Below are 12,260 nucleotides of genomic sequence, written 5' to 3'. Positions count from 1 at the left end.
TTTGGATTGATGCTATTTCCCATTTTGTATCCCATTCAAAGACTCAACAACATACAGGAACTTACTTTGCTGTTAATTCTTAGAAGCTGAATGAGCCTGGGAAAAAGTAGGACCGCTAGAAGTCTCAATTTCCTCATATGAAAATTGAAAGTAATAGCAGTATCTCCTAATGGGGATGGAAAATCCTTGAGGGCAGAGTTTTCTCTCTGTCTGAACTTTAATGGTCACTGTTTAACCCACTGCCTAGCATGCAGTAAGCATTTAATAAATACTTTCTCTTTCTTTCTGGTTCTCTATTAATTAACCTAATTAATTAGGCTCTCTATGAGCTTCAGTTTTCTCACCAATGAGGGAACTGAACCAGATGGTCATGATGCTACTTTCCCCCTCTAAATCTATGATCCTAAGAGCTGCCTCTTCCTGGTAAACTTGCTTTCCATGAGCTACACTAAATGAAGGATTATTGGGGGTATAGATGGATAAAACCTGATCAGAAGGAGGAGGGGGGAATCTGTCCTGGTGAAGGGCACCCAATAGCCATTTGCTCATGAATCCAGTCACTATATTTTATGATTATTCTCTAGAAGTTTTAAGATCTTGTTATGAATGGAAGGAAAGTGACTGACCTTATCCCAGTTTCTTTCCTGTGTACCAGTAGTAGTTCTGCTTCTCCCACTGAGCTGGTTGGTTGGCTGGTTGCAGTCCTTCATTCTCAAAAATGGACCAAAATGGCATTACTATGTTGGAGTCAAGTTCCAGTGTGTCCAATAGTGGCTGATATACTACCTCCATGAGCTCAGAATGCTCTACCACAGATCAGGTACAAACAGTCCACGTGAGCATTTGGAGTGGAGCTATCTCTAAATTTGCACATCTCAACCACTACAGCTTTGCTCTGCTCATACAAAAATAGAGCCTTCTTTGATGTGGACACACCATGCTGATGCCCACTTTGCCATCATCTCCCATGTCATGCAAAGGATTCCAAAGTTCTTCAAAGAGACCTTCTTCAATTCTCCACATAAACACCTCTGAGTAAGAGCTTGTGTGTTAAGCCATAAAATAATTGTTTAGGCAAATATACTGTTGGCATTCAAACAACATGGCCAGCCCATCAGAGTGGCATTCTCTGCTGTAGTATGAATAATTGGCAGTTCGGCTTGAGAAAGCATCTTTCCTGCCAGATTCTCCAGAATCTCCCTAAGACAATTTAAATGGAAGCAATTCCGACATGTTCCCGGGAGACCGTCCAGTTTGCACAAGCATAGAGCAATGAGGCCGGCGCAAGGGCAGCTCCCTAGACCTTCAGTTTGGTGGTCAGTCTAGTACCCCTTCTCTCCGGCCCTGGGCGCGCCAGCCTCATCACCCAGGGATTAACTTATCCATGGCATTCAACGCCTGACCCTGGCTGCAACCTGGGGCTCCACACACAGGTGGGGGGATGCCTGGGGTGCACCATCCCCCGGGAACGACAGCCTGGGCGCCAGGACTCGCTGCCCGGAGGCCGGGCCAGGTGCCCCAAGCCGGGCTGCCCCATATTTATACCTTCAGGGCTCCAGCAGGCTGCCCCACTTTCCTCTCCTGCACCCCGCGGGGGTGGGGGCCTGGGGAGAGGCCACCCATATTTGCAGAGCATTCTGCAAGCATTAAAGGGCCCTTTACAGGCCGGAAGGGTTCTGTCCCTGAGCCCCCATGCTGCCTGGGGGCCTGCGTAAGGGAAAGGGGGGAAGGGAAGGAGCAGCGAGGGCGCCCCCCCCCGCAGGTAGCATTAGCTCCGCCCCCTCCTGGTCACGGGAAGGGGCCAGCTTCCGGTCAGTGGCTCTCGGGTTGCACGAAGCCCTGGACTAGTGCGCACGCTCAGAGAGGAGGCCACGTGATCCGCAACTCCCTCCCTCCCTTCCCCAGTTCCGGTCCTCCGGCTGGTGCCACGCACCTCCATCCTGACACGTGGCCCTGCGCTGAGTGCGCATGCTCAAGGAGAAGGCCTTCGCGGGGCCCCTCCGGCGGCCCGCGGTCCTGGGCTGCGCAAGCGCGGTCGAGCCCCCGGGGGCTCGCGAGCGCCCCTAGCGGAGCGGAGGAGAGCAGAGCAGGACGCAGCCGCCATTAGAGGAGCGCAGCACCGGGAGCGCAGCGGTTAGCGGGCCTCGGAGTGCCGGGATGGGGGAGGCGGGGGCCTCAGTTTCCTCTCCTGTAAAATGGGCGGGGCCCTGGGGTGTGGCCTCGGGAACCTCCCCTCCCCCACCCGCACCCCCCCACGTGCACTTCCATGGAAGGAGGCGGGGCCTGTGGGAAATAAATGTGTTGGCGGCCCCATCCCCGAACCTGACACTGAACCCCCCAAATGGAGCTGTAAGCTGGGGTGTCTGCAGCCTGGACCATCAGAAGGCTGGGACCCTCAGGAAAAGGGGAGCCTCGCCACAAGACACGGGGACAACTGGGGGGCCCCTGGGAGGAAGAGGCCAGCCAGGTGCTGTTGGGGGGGGCTCCCCAAAAGGAGGCCTTCCTGGGTACAGAAGGGAAAGATCTTGAAGACCCAGAAAGAAGAGGATCACAAGAGTCAAGCTGTGGAAACAAGGGAATTACAAACTGGGCAGCCCGAAACCCCCCCCCCCCCAGCTGGCCGACCACTTTCCTGATAACCACGAATCTTGGACTCAGCCCCTAAGCATTCCTTTGGAATTGCCTTGGATCCTTGTAATGCTGAGAAAGGCCACGTCGTTCACAAGCGGTTATCATACAGTCCTGTTGTTGCTGCGTAGCATGTTCTGGTTCTGCTCGCTGCACTTTGCATCATAAATTCATCTCCATTTTCCTTGATTTCTCTGAAAGACTTCTGCTCATCATTTCTTCTAGCACAATAGCATGCCATCCATAACTTGTTCAGCCATTCCCCAGTTTCTCAACTTTCAACTTATTGCACTACAAAAAAGAACTTCTTTAAAATGTTTTTTGGGTTTTTTTCCCTTTTTAAAAAAAAATGTCTTTGGGATACAGACCTGGTAGTTGTATTGCTGTGTCTTAAGAGTATATACATTGGGGCAGCTAGGTGGTGCAGTGGATAGAGCCTTGGCCCTGAAGTCAGGAGTACCCGAGTTCAAATCTGACCACAGACACCTAATAATTCCCTAGCTGTGTGGCTTTGGGCAAGCCGTCTAACCCAATGGGGTTAACTATCCTGCTGGTAAACCTCGTTGAATTCTCATTTTTTCATTGAGCAGTTGGAATTAATTGTTCTCTTCTGCCTCTTCTACCAGTGGAAGTCTTTATATGCTTGGGGTAGATAACCCCCTTAACTCAACAACAGATGTACTCGAGGTTAAGCCCACAACTCTAATTGTAATTGTTGAGATGTTTTTTTTTTCCCAAATTGACTTCTTTGTAACTTCCTCCCCTTGCTCCTAGTTTCACCCTCTGCTATTCCTCCTCCACTATGAGGATTCAGATTCTTGAATGGAACCACAATGTCCTTCCTATTTCTCTTCTTCAAGTTCAACATCCACTGTTCCTTCAACCTTTTTTATGCCTTGCAAAAACCTTAAAAAAATAGCATATACAGCTTTATAACCCTTTGGGCATAGTTTCATATTGCCCTCAAAAATGGTTGGATCAGTTTACAACTCCATCAAACAATGCATTAGTGTCCCTATTTCCCCACATCTCCTCTAACACTTTTAATTGTCCTGTTCTGTCATATCAACCCATCTGATAAGTGTCAGGTAGTAAATCAGAATTGTTTTACATTTCTCTAATCAATAAATATTTTAGAGTATTTTTCATATTCGATTAATAGGTTTGATTTCTTCATCTGAAAATTGTCTATTCATAAACTTTAACCATTTATCAACTGGGGAATGAGTTGTATTCTTATAAATTTGATTCAACCCTCCATATATGTGAGAAATAAGATCCTGAGCAGACAAATTTGCTGTTAGAAAACTTTTACAGTTATAATTAGAGAACAATCCTCTCTGATGAGGGCACACCATGCTGCGCAGTCTTATGCCAATGTCTCCCATGGAACAATTAGTTCTTAAGCGAGATCTTCAGAGTATCCCTGGTTTGCTTCATTTTACCCCCATGTGAGCACTTACCTGTGTGAGTTCTCCATAAAATAGTCTTTATGGCAAGCCTATTGTTGTTTGCTCTTTGTAGTAACATAAAAGAGCCTTTCAAAAACCTCTTCAGTCAGCTAAGGACAGACTGACTTCAACTTGAGGTAAACAGTCAATTGATTGATGATCGTCTGTTAAAAACACTATGGAAGTATTCACTCCATCTCTCTAGAATCATATCCCTATCACACTAATCAATGTGGATCCATCAGTACCAAGCTGCACCATATGTCTTTGGCCCATAACTAGCCTTCAGGGCCTCATAAAAGCACTTTGGGTTGTTACCATCTACATAAAACTGAATTTCTTCCATCTCCTTACTAAGCCAAGAATCCTGCATCTCTCAAAGGTTCAGTTATATTTTAGTTTTGGTGGAATTATATGCTGCCTTCTTAGAGATAGATGAACTATCCTGCTGGTAAACCTCGTTGAATTCTCATTTTTTCATTGAGCAGTTGGAATTAATTGTTCTCTTCTGCCTCTTCTACCAGTGGAAGTCTTTATATGCTTGGGGTAGATAACCCCCTTAACTCAACAACAGATGTACTTGAGGTTAAGCCCACCACTTCCCCAGGCAAACCATTCCACTCTCAGGTGAGGCCTCTAATTGTAATTGTTGAGATGTTTTTTTTTCCCAAATTGACTTCTTTGTAACTTCCTCCCCTTGCTCCTAGTTTCACCCTCTGCTATTCCTCCTCCACTATGAGGATTCAGATTCTTGAATGGAACCACAATGTCCTTCCTATTTCTCTTCTTCAAGTTCAACATCCACTGTTCCTTCAACCTTTTTTATGTGATGTGGATGCCAGGCTCTTTGCCAACCTTACTGCTCTCCTCTGATTATTTCCCCAGCATATCATGAGCCTTCTGAAACTGAAGAACCTATAACTGAAAATCATGTTCCAAATTTTTCTGACAAAAACAAAAGTACAGAGAGGATTGGCATCTCCTTTTCCTGGAAACTGGTCTTCTCTTTATATAGCCTCAGGTGACATTCTCTTTTTTGGGCACCATATCATGGTACTTACTTGTGCCCTAAAACTTTTACCTAGGTCTTTTCAGATAAAGCCACTATCTAACCAAGTCTCTTCCCTCCCCCTCCCAGTCTTGTACTTGTGAAGATAATTTTTTTAGTCCTAAGTGTAAATTTTTAATTTTCTTCCTGTTCAATTCCATCTTACATTCAGTCAAATATTCTAGGGGAAAATGTGGATACATGGATATCATAAGCTATGATGTTTCTTAAGAAATAACAACTATGGGGCAACTGGGTGGCACAGTGAATAAAGAATGGGCCCTGGAGGCAGGAGGATCTGAATTCACATGCAGCCTCAGACACTTAATACTTACTTAGCTGTTCGACCTTGGGCAAGTCACTTCACCCCATTGCCTTGAAAAAAATTTTTTTAAATAACTATGAAGATTTCAGAAGGTCATGGGAAGGCATATGGGAACTAATGGAGTAGAGTGATGAAAGAGACATCTACAATGGTTAGCACAGTGCTGTCTAAAAAAGAAAAAACAAAAGTGGACTGCTGTGAGATTGTGATAATAAGATGTGATCCCAGAGAAGAGAGGAGAGAAGAGACCCTGGGAGTAGAATGTTGTATGTACTAACAGATGTAGTCATTAGCTATTTGTAACCTTTGTTTTTTTTTAATGTTTTTTGGTTTTTGTAAGACAATTCGGTTAAGTGACTTGCCCAAAGTCACCCAATTAGGTAATTATTCATTGTCTGAGGCCAGATTTGAATTCAGGTTGTCCTGACTCCAGGGCTAGTTGCTGTATCCACTGCCTCACCTAGCTGCCCCAGTGTTTGTCACCTTTGTACAAAGAATGAATCATGGACACTGGGGGAGGAGAAATATATTCAGAAATGATTTTGATATAAAAACAAAGTTGTAATAAAAACTTTTTTTAAATGCAATGAAATGGAATAGATCAGTCATTTAGGCAGCATTGATGCCTCCAGTGTACTAGGCATTGTGCTAAGAGCTGAGGATACAAAAAAAAAAGGGCAGAAACAGTCCCTGCCCTCAAGGAGCTCCAAGTCTCATGGGGGAGGGGGAGGGGGACTCAGCATGCAAGCAGTTGGATCTTGTAGTAAACAGCTGGATAAATTGGGGCTTCCTTCTCTTAGAGGGAAATTACTATTATTTCTTACAGAAGGTGGGAATTTAATAGACCTAGAGGAGGAAGGAGATTCCTCCAGACATGGGGAGCAGCCTAGTGAAATGCTCTGTCAGGAGATGGGAAATGGGGTGAGTCTCACTAGATCCCAGCTGAGTGTCCACTAAAGTGTTAGCTGAAGGCCGAGAGCTATGGAGATATGAAGTAGAAGCTTGTCAGCTCTAAGCTAAGATGCTTATGAGAGAGGCCAGCATAGACAATGAAATTTAGATATTCACATATACACACATTCACAAACTACCACCTCGAGATCCAGGCCCAACCACTCACAGAGCATCCCTGATGGGAATCTAGGAAAAGGTATTGAAGATTACCATCACTGAGGGTGAGGAAGCCTCACTGAGAGGGATATGTGGAATAGGAGAGTCTGGACCTCAGATCCAAGACCCTAAAGAAATCTGGGGAAAGGCTTCTGCCAGTCCTAGGCTCAGTCACACTCTAGTTGGGCTCCCTTTGAAAGGAACATAACTGCCTCTGACTGAGTGGAAGTGCTAAAGATCTGCTCATCAGTAGTGAACCCAGGTAGTCTGATGGGTTGACCTGCCCATCCAAGACACTTCAGACTACAAGGAACAAGCCTGAGAGAGTGATCCATTCATTATTGACAAGATTAACTTCCCCTTCTCTGTGAAAAGAAAGGACATAGAGGAGGCTGGTCAACTTAGTCATGTGTTTTTTTATGTTGCTCAGGACTAATGTATTTTACATTCATATCTGTTCTCCCAGCCCTGCCCCAAATCTTTAGATTTATGGGAAGCTTGAGCTTGAGGTTCAGGGGAGAATACTTGTAAACACTCTTTTTTGCTATTACATTTTAGTAAAATGTGTTTCTGAAAACTAATTGAGTCTACTGGCTTATTGTTCATGGGAAGCATACTAGTTGGGACTAAAACTATGGTGTTGGAAGGTTCATCAAATACCAGGTTGTGCTTGATCTCAAGGTGTCCATCTGTGGAACCAGCCTGTCAGTACCAGTGTGGGTTAAGGAAGTGAGTCCCTAGAGACCTTAGAAGTCATTAAACCAGTCCCTTCATTTTCCATATTTAAGGAAACAAACCCAAGAAGATGGTGTTCAAACAGGGTCATATAGTTAGTAAGTAGCAGGTCCATGATTTGAATAAAGTTTCTATAGCTTTAAATCCAGAGGGAAGGGCTACTTCTAGGGCCAGTGTATTGAATCAGACTAATCCACTTTAAGTGACACCCAGCCTCTACAGCAGGGTTCATCTTTGTTTTTATTAACCTTTGACTTCCTTTGTAATCACATATTTTTATTGTATGTGCCATGAATTTCTCCAGAGTGTCAGAGGATCCAAGACACAAAAAAAGTAAGAAGCTCTTATCTAGAGTTTGGGAAGGGCAGCATTGGCTGGGTTTCCTAAAGAAAAGGATTTCCTTGAATGGGCATAGTGTAAGTGCAGAGGAGCAGGCAGTGGACACAATCCAGCTAGATGCTGTCTCCTCAGCCCTATGGGTAAACAGCACCAAAATGCTATTTTAGGGACAGCTGTCTGAGGCACTACTATATTTGAGATCTCCCCAGAGATGAAAGAGCTGGATACAGAGCATCAAGGTGGAAGGTAGCCAGTTGTCCTCCATGAAGAAAAGAGGAGATGGGGATCTCCTGCTCAGGGAATGGAAGAAACTAATGAAGTCTATTGTCTTCCCCAGACGGGTAACCAAGACCTAAGTGAGAACCTCCCAAGAATCATCAGAATAGACATGGATCCCAATCTGGGCACTGACGATGCCTCTAGGAGCACCAAAAAATATGGTCAAATATTAGTCTTGAGACAGGAACTTGAAAATGGGAGGGGCACAAATTGTTTTGCCCTCACAATTGATGAGAAACTGATCACAAATCTGGCTCAAAAAAGTGGAGGATTCAGGCATCTGCTAGAATTCTGTGTGTCTAAAGTTCTTGACTTAATACCAATATAATCCTACTGATTCAAGCTAATAGGGAAGACCCTCCTAGAGTTTATGGTAGTGGAGAGACTATCACAAGCCTGAATAACAATAGAAATCCAAGATAAGAAGAGAGTAACTAGTTGCCCTTGATAAATTTCAAGACACCTGACCCACAATGAACAACAGGTGTGATTGTTGAACCACTATCAGTTATAATTAAATTGGAAAATGAAAGAGGTACCACTTTAGAGGTCTTTTTGTCACAATTTTCAAAAAGAGAACAGAGTTTGCCTAGTATAAGCCAAAGCCCATTTTCAATTTCTCTAAAATTCAATAGAGTCAGACTGGTTGAATAGCTGAACTCCAAGAGCAATCATTAGTGGTTCAATCTCAAGGTGGTAGGAAGTCTCTAATGGATAAGACCAAGTACCAATAATTAGCCCTATACTGTTGAACATGTTTATTAAAAATTTAAAGGAAAAAGTTGGCTCATCAGATTTGTACATAAATATGAAGTTGATAGGGATCCCTAACATGCTGGTTGCCAGAATCCAAAAAGAGCTCAGTGGATAGTAACAGAGTCAGGCCAACTATGACCCATAGACCAAATCAAATCCACTACCTGTTTTGGTATGCTGCCAGCTAAAAATGGGTTAAATCTAATAAGATGAAATTTAGTAAGGATAAATGTAAAACTTTACAACTATAAGATAGAAGCATGGATAGATAGATGAGTTTTAGAAAAAAGATCTCTGAGTTTTAATAGACTGCCAATTCAAGATGAGTCAGCAATGTAACACAGCAGACAAAAAAGTTACCACAATATTGGGCTGCATTAAGAAAGGACTAGCTTCCAAGACCTAGGTGGTAGCATGGATAGAAAAACAGGTCTGGAGTGAAAAAGACTAATCTTCCTAAATTAAAATCTGGTCTCAAAATCTTCCTAGCTGTTGTTAACCCTTTTCTCCCTTTAGCTAAAATAAAACGGCAAAGTTAGTTTTATAAATGAAGTTTAATTCTCTAGGATCTTACCAGAAGCCATGGGTGAATGGTATCCTTACAAATGCCAATGTTGACTCAACATTTCAGGAATTTTATGCAATTTAGACAAAGAGCAGTAAAACTTTAGGTGACCAACCATGAGATTTCACAGAGATGACGTGGTTTTACAAATACAATTCTCTCAAATTTTATAATATTTACTGGAAATTCCTATTGAAAAGAATTCCACTTATGCTGAAGAGTAAATGTTTACAAACAACAATAGGATTTTCTCTCTGCTCATCCAGGATGTCTCATCTTAAAGTCTGTTGATCGAGGTACTAATATTGTGATAACCAGATAGTACTAACACAGGTGTAGTCAACATCTTTGGAGATAGGCCTTAGTAACAAATGGCATTTTATAACCCTTAGTTAAAGGTTAAAAGACAAACTTATGATCATAAATATATTTCTCAAGAATTATTAATTCCATCTTAAGGAATATCAGAGGGATGGCTAGGTGGCGCAGTGGATAAAGCACCAGCCCTGGAGTCAGGAGTACCTGGGTTCAAATCCGGTCTCAGACACTTAATGATTACCTAGCTGTGTGGCCTTGGGCAAGCCACTTAACCCCCTTTGCTTTGCAAAAAACAAAAAAAAAATATATCAGGTTAGACACTGTGTAACCCTGGATAAGTCACTTAACCCTATCTGCCTCAGTTTCCTCATCTGAAAATGAGCTAGAGAAGAAAATGACACACCACCTCAGTATCTTTGCAAAGAAAATTCCAAATGGTTACACAGAGTTGGCCAAGACTGAAAAATGATTCATTTAAAGCTTCCAGGGATGAGGAGGTGATCATTCCTTTGCTGTGCTTTTTTTTTTTTACCCTTTACTCCAGTCTTCATCTAGAATGATTTGTGTAATTCTGAGCACCATGGTTTAAGAAGACTTAAAGAAGGATGGTACAGAATCTTGATTCCCCAGCAGCTGGAAATTGAAAGAACTGGGGATATTTAACCTAGAGAAGACTCAGGGTCAGTCAGGCAGCTAAGTGCTGGTATAGAAAGCATGGCAAAAAACCAGTCCCTGCTTTCAAGGAGTTGCCAGGCGACTGGAGAAGACAGGCAGTGTAGGAAGGATAGCCAAGAGCTAGAGGGGAGAAATCTATTGTGTTTGAATCGAGAAACAAGGGGTGGACATTGTAAAAAGGTGAAAATCACCGAATGTGGAGGGGAAAAATTCTCCCAGAGTGGGAACTGGGCCTCAGTTTCTTCAGCTGTAAAATAAGCATTTGGCTCCCAAGGTGGTTATGGGGATTAAATGAGACAAGATCTTTCAAGTGCTGGTGTTAGAAGCTGCCATATAAATTGGTGTTCCTTTCTCTTCTCCTTTCAGCTGCATTTCTCATAGGATACCTTTTTTCTATCTCATCACCCTCAAGGGTGGTTTGAAAACTCCAAACATAATATAAAAAATTGTTACACATCTCATTGAAAATTTTCCATAAACTTTCCATTATAACTGTCCCCTAGGAAGGTCATTTCCCCATTCAGTAAACCTATGTGCACATTAACAGCCTTTTCTACAGAAATAAAGTCTAGATAGTTCATGAACATGAATTTAAAGTGAAAAGGAATAGGAGAGATAATGTTATGCAACCCCCTCATTCTACAGATAGGTAAACTGAGGCTTTGATAAGAGAATAACTTATAGGATCATAGATTTAAAGCTGAAAGTGATTTTTAAAGAGTCTTGAATCCAACACTCATTTTTTGGAGTAGGAGACCAAGACCCAGGGAGGCAGTGTGGCAGGATTCAAACCCGGCTCAACTGACTCCAAATGCAGTCTTCTTTTCACTCTGCTTGCTCTCTGCCTGGTATCACCTCTAAGACTCTTGGAAGATTAAGTGCACTCTTCCAAACTTGGAAGAATGAGCTGCCCAGGAAAGAATCAAGGTTATGCTGTTATGTCTTTCTGATCCAGGCTCAGAGGTATCCTGGAGACATACTTGGAGGACCCATCAAACTTGGTATGAGCATGCCTTAATCCACCATGGAAAACCTTTCTGTTGTGAACTGCTTGATATTGGGGGTGAGTGTAACCCTGGGAACTTTCCATTTTATAAAGATGAATGTAATGGAGTAGTCTGGCTTTGGTGAAGTCAAAGAATAAAGACTTCCAAGGAGTATGAGATGCCAGCCATCTCCAGGTGGCTCACTGTACCTGATACTTAGCAGCAGGACCCCAAAATCAATCTCCCTAAAGAACCTTGGGCCATAAACAGGGCCTGAGACATTTTAGGCAGGCTGTGACCCGCAGCTAACAAGAGATAGTTTTTATAGTTTGATCTGGTCCTATACGTTTCAGGAAAGATTCCTTTGTCCCTTCTCTTAGACACCAAGTCTTTGAAGGCAAAGACAATGTCTAGTTTTTTGTGCACATCCAAGGTAGTGTGAGAAGCCTCCTTTCTGTCCCAAAGGGGGCAGATCCCTCCCTCTGCTGGTCAGACTCCACAGGCAGTTGCTGTGCTATGAGCCGAGTCTACTAATCTTTGACTCTTATAAACTTATTCTCCTCCTAATTTGGTACTAAAAAATGTAGCACAAAAGTGAGTTCTAGAAAATGTTCCATCGTACCTCATATTATTTCATTTAACTCTTAATTTAAGAATCATAACTTCTGTCTGGGGAATGTGCTCCCTCAAGGCATGGACTGGAGAAGCATTCTAGGACTTTGATGCTAGGGATTTCCTGCAGGTATTTAGTGGAAATACTGAGCAGCATACTATCCCAAGTCCATTTAGGGATGCTCTTGGTCATTGACCGAGGAAGTTGAGAGAATAGAGGCAGACTTCCAAATTCAGTTTGGGTCTGTAGCCTCCCTTTCAAAAGTTATACTCCCACAATTGATAGAAATCAGGAGTGATTGCTTGTATTACAGAAACATTTGACTTTGAATGAGAAATTGAAAACTTGCCCTAAAGGAAAGTGGTCAATAGTTGCCAAGGATAAGCTGTTAATGAGAGCTGGGACAGCTGTCCTTTCAAGGAAACTGAGGAG

At 43.1% G+C, this 12,260-nt stretch overlaps 1 long non-coding RNA gene across 1 annotated transcript in view; it reads right to left on the bottom strand.

Moving 5' to 3' along the window:
* Positions 1–1,403, bottom strand: part of LOC141518969 (uncharacterized) — a 205,366-nt gene extending 203,963 nt beyond the window's left edge. The window contains exon 1 of the long non-coding RNA XR_012477325.1: positions 627–1,403. This is a non-coding gene — a long non-coding RNA (uncharacterized LOC141518969). The remainder of the gene's footprint in view (positions 1–626) is intronic.
* Between the last annotated feature and the right edge of the window lie 10,857 nt (positions 1,404–12,260).

Source organism: Macrotis lagotis, chromosome 3, assembly GCF_037893015.1.
Source record: "Macrotis lagotis isolate mMagLag1 chromosome 3, bilby.v1.9.chrom.fasta, whole genome shotgun sequence".
Lineage (NCBI taxonomy): Eukaryota > Metazoa > Chordata > Mammalia > Peramelemorphia > Peramelidae > Macrotis > Macrotis lagotis.
This window is presented reverse-complemented; position numbering and strand designations above follow the sequence as displayed.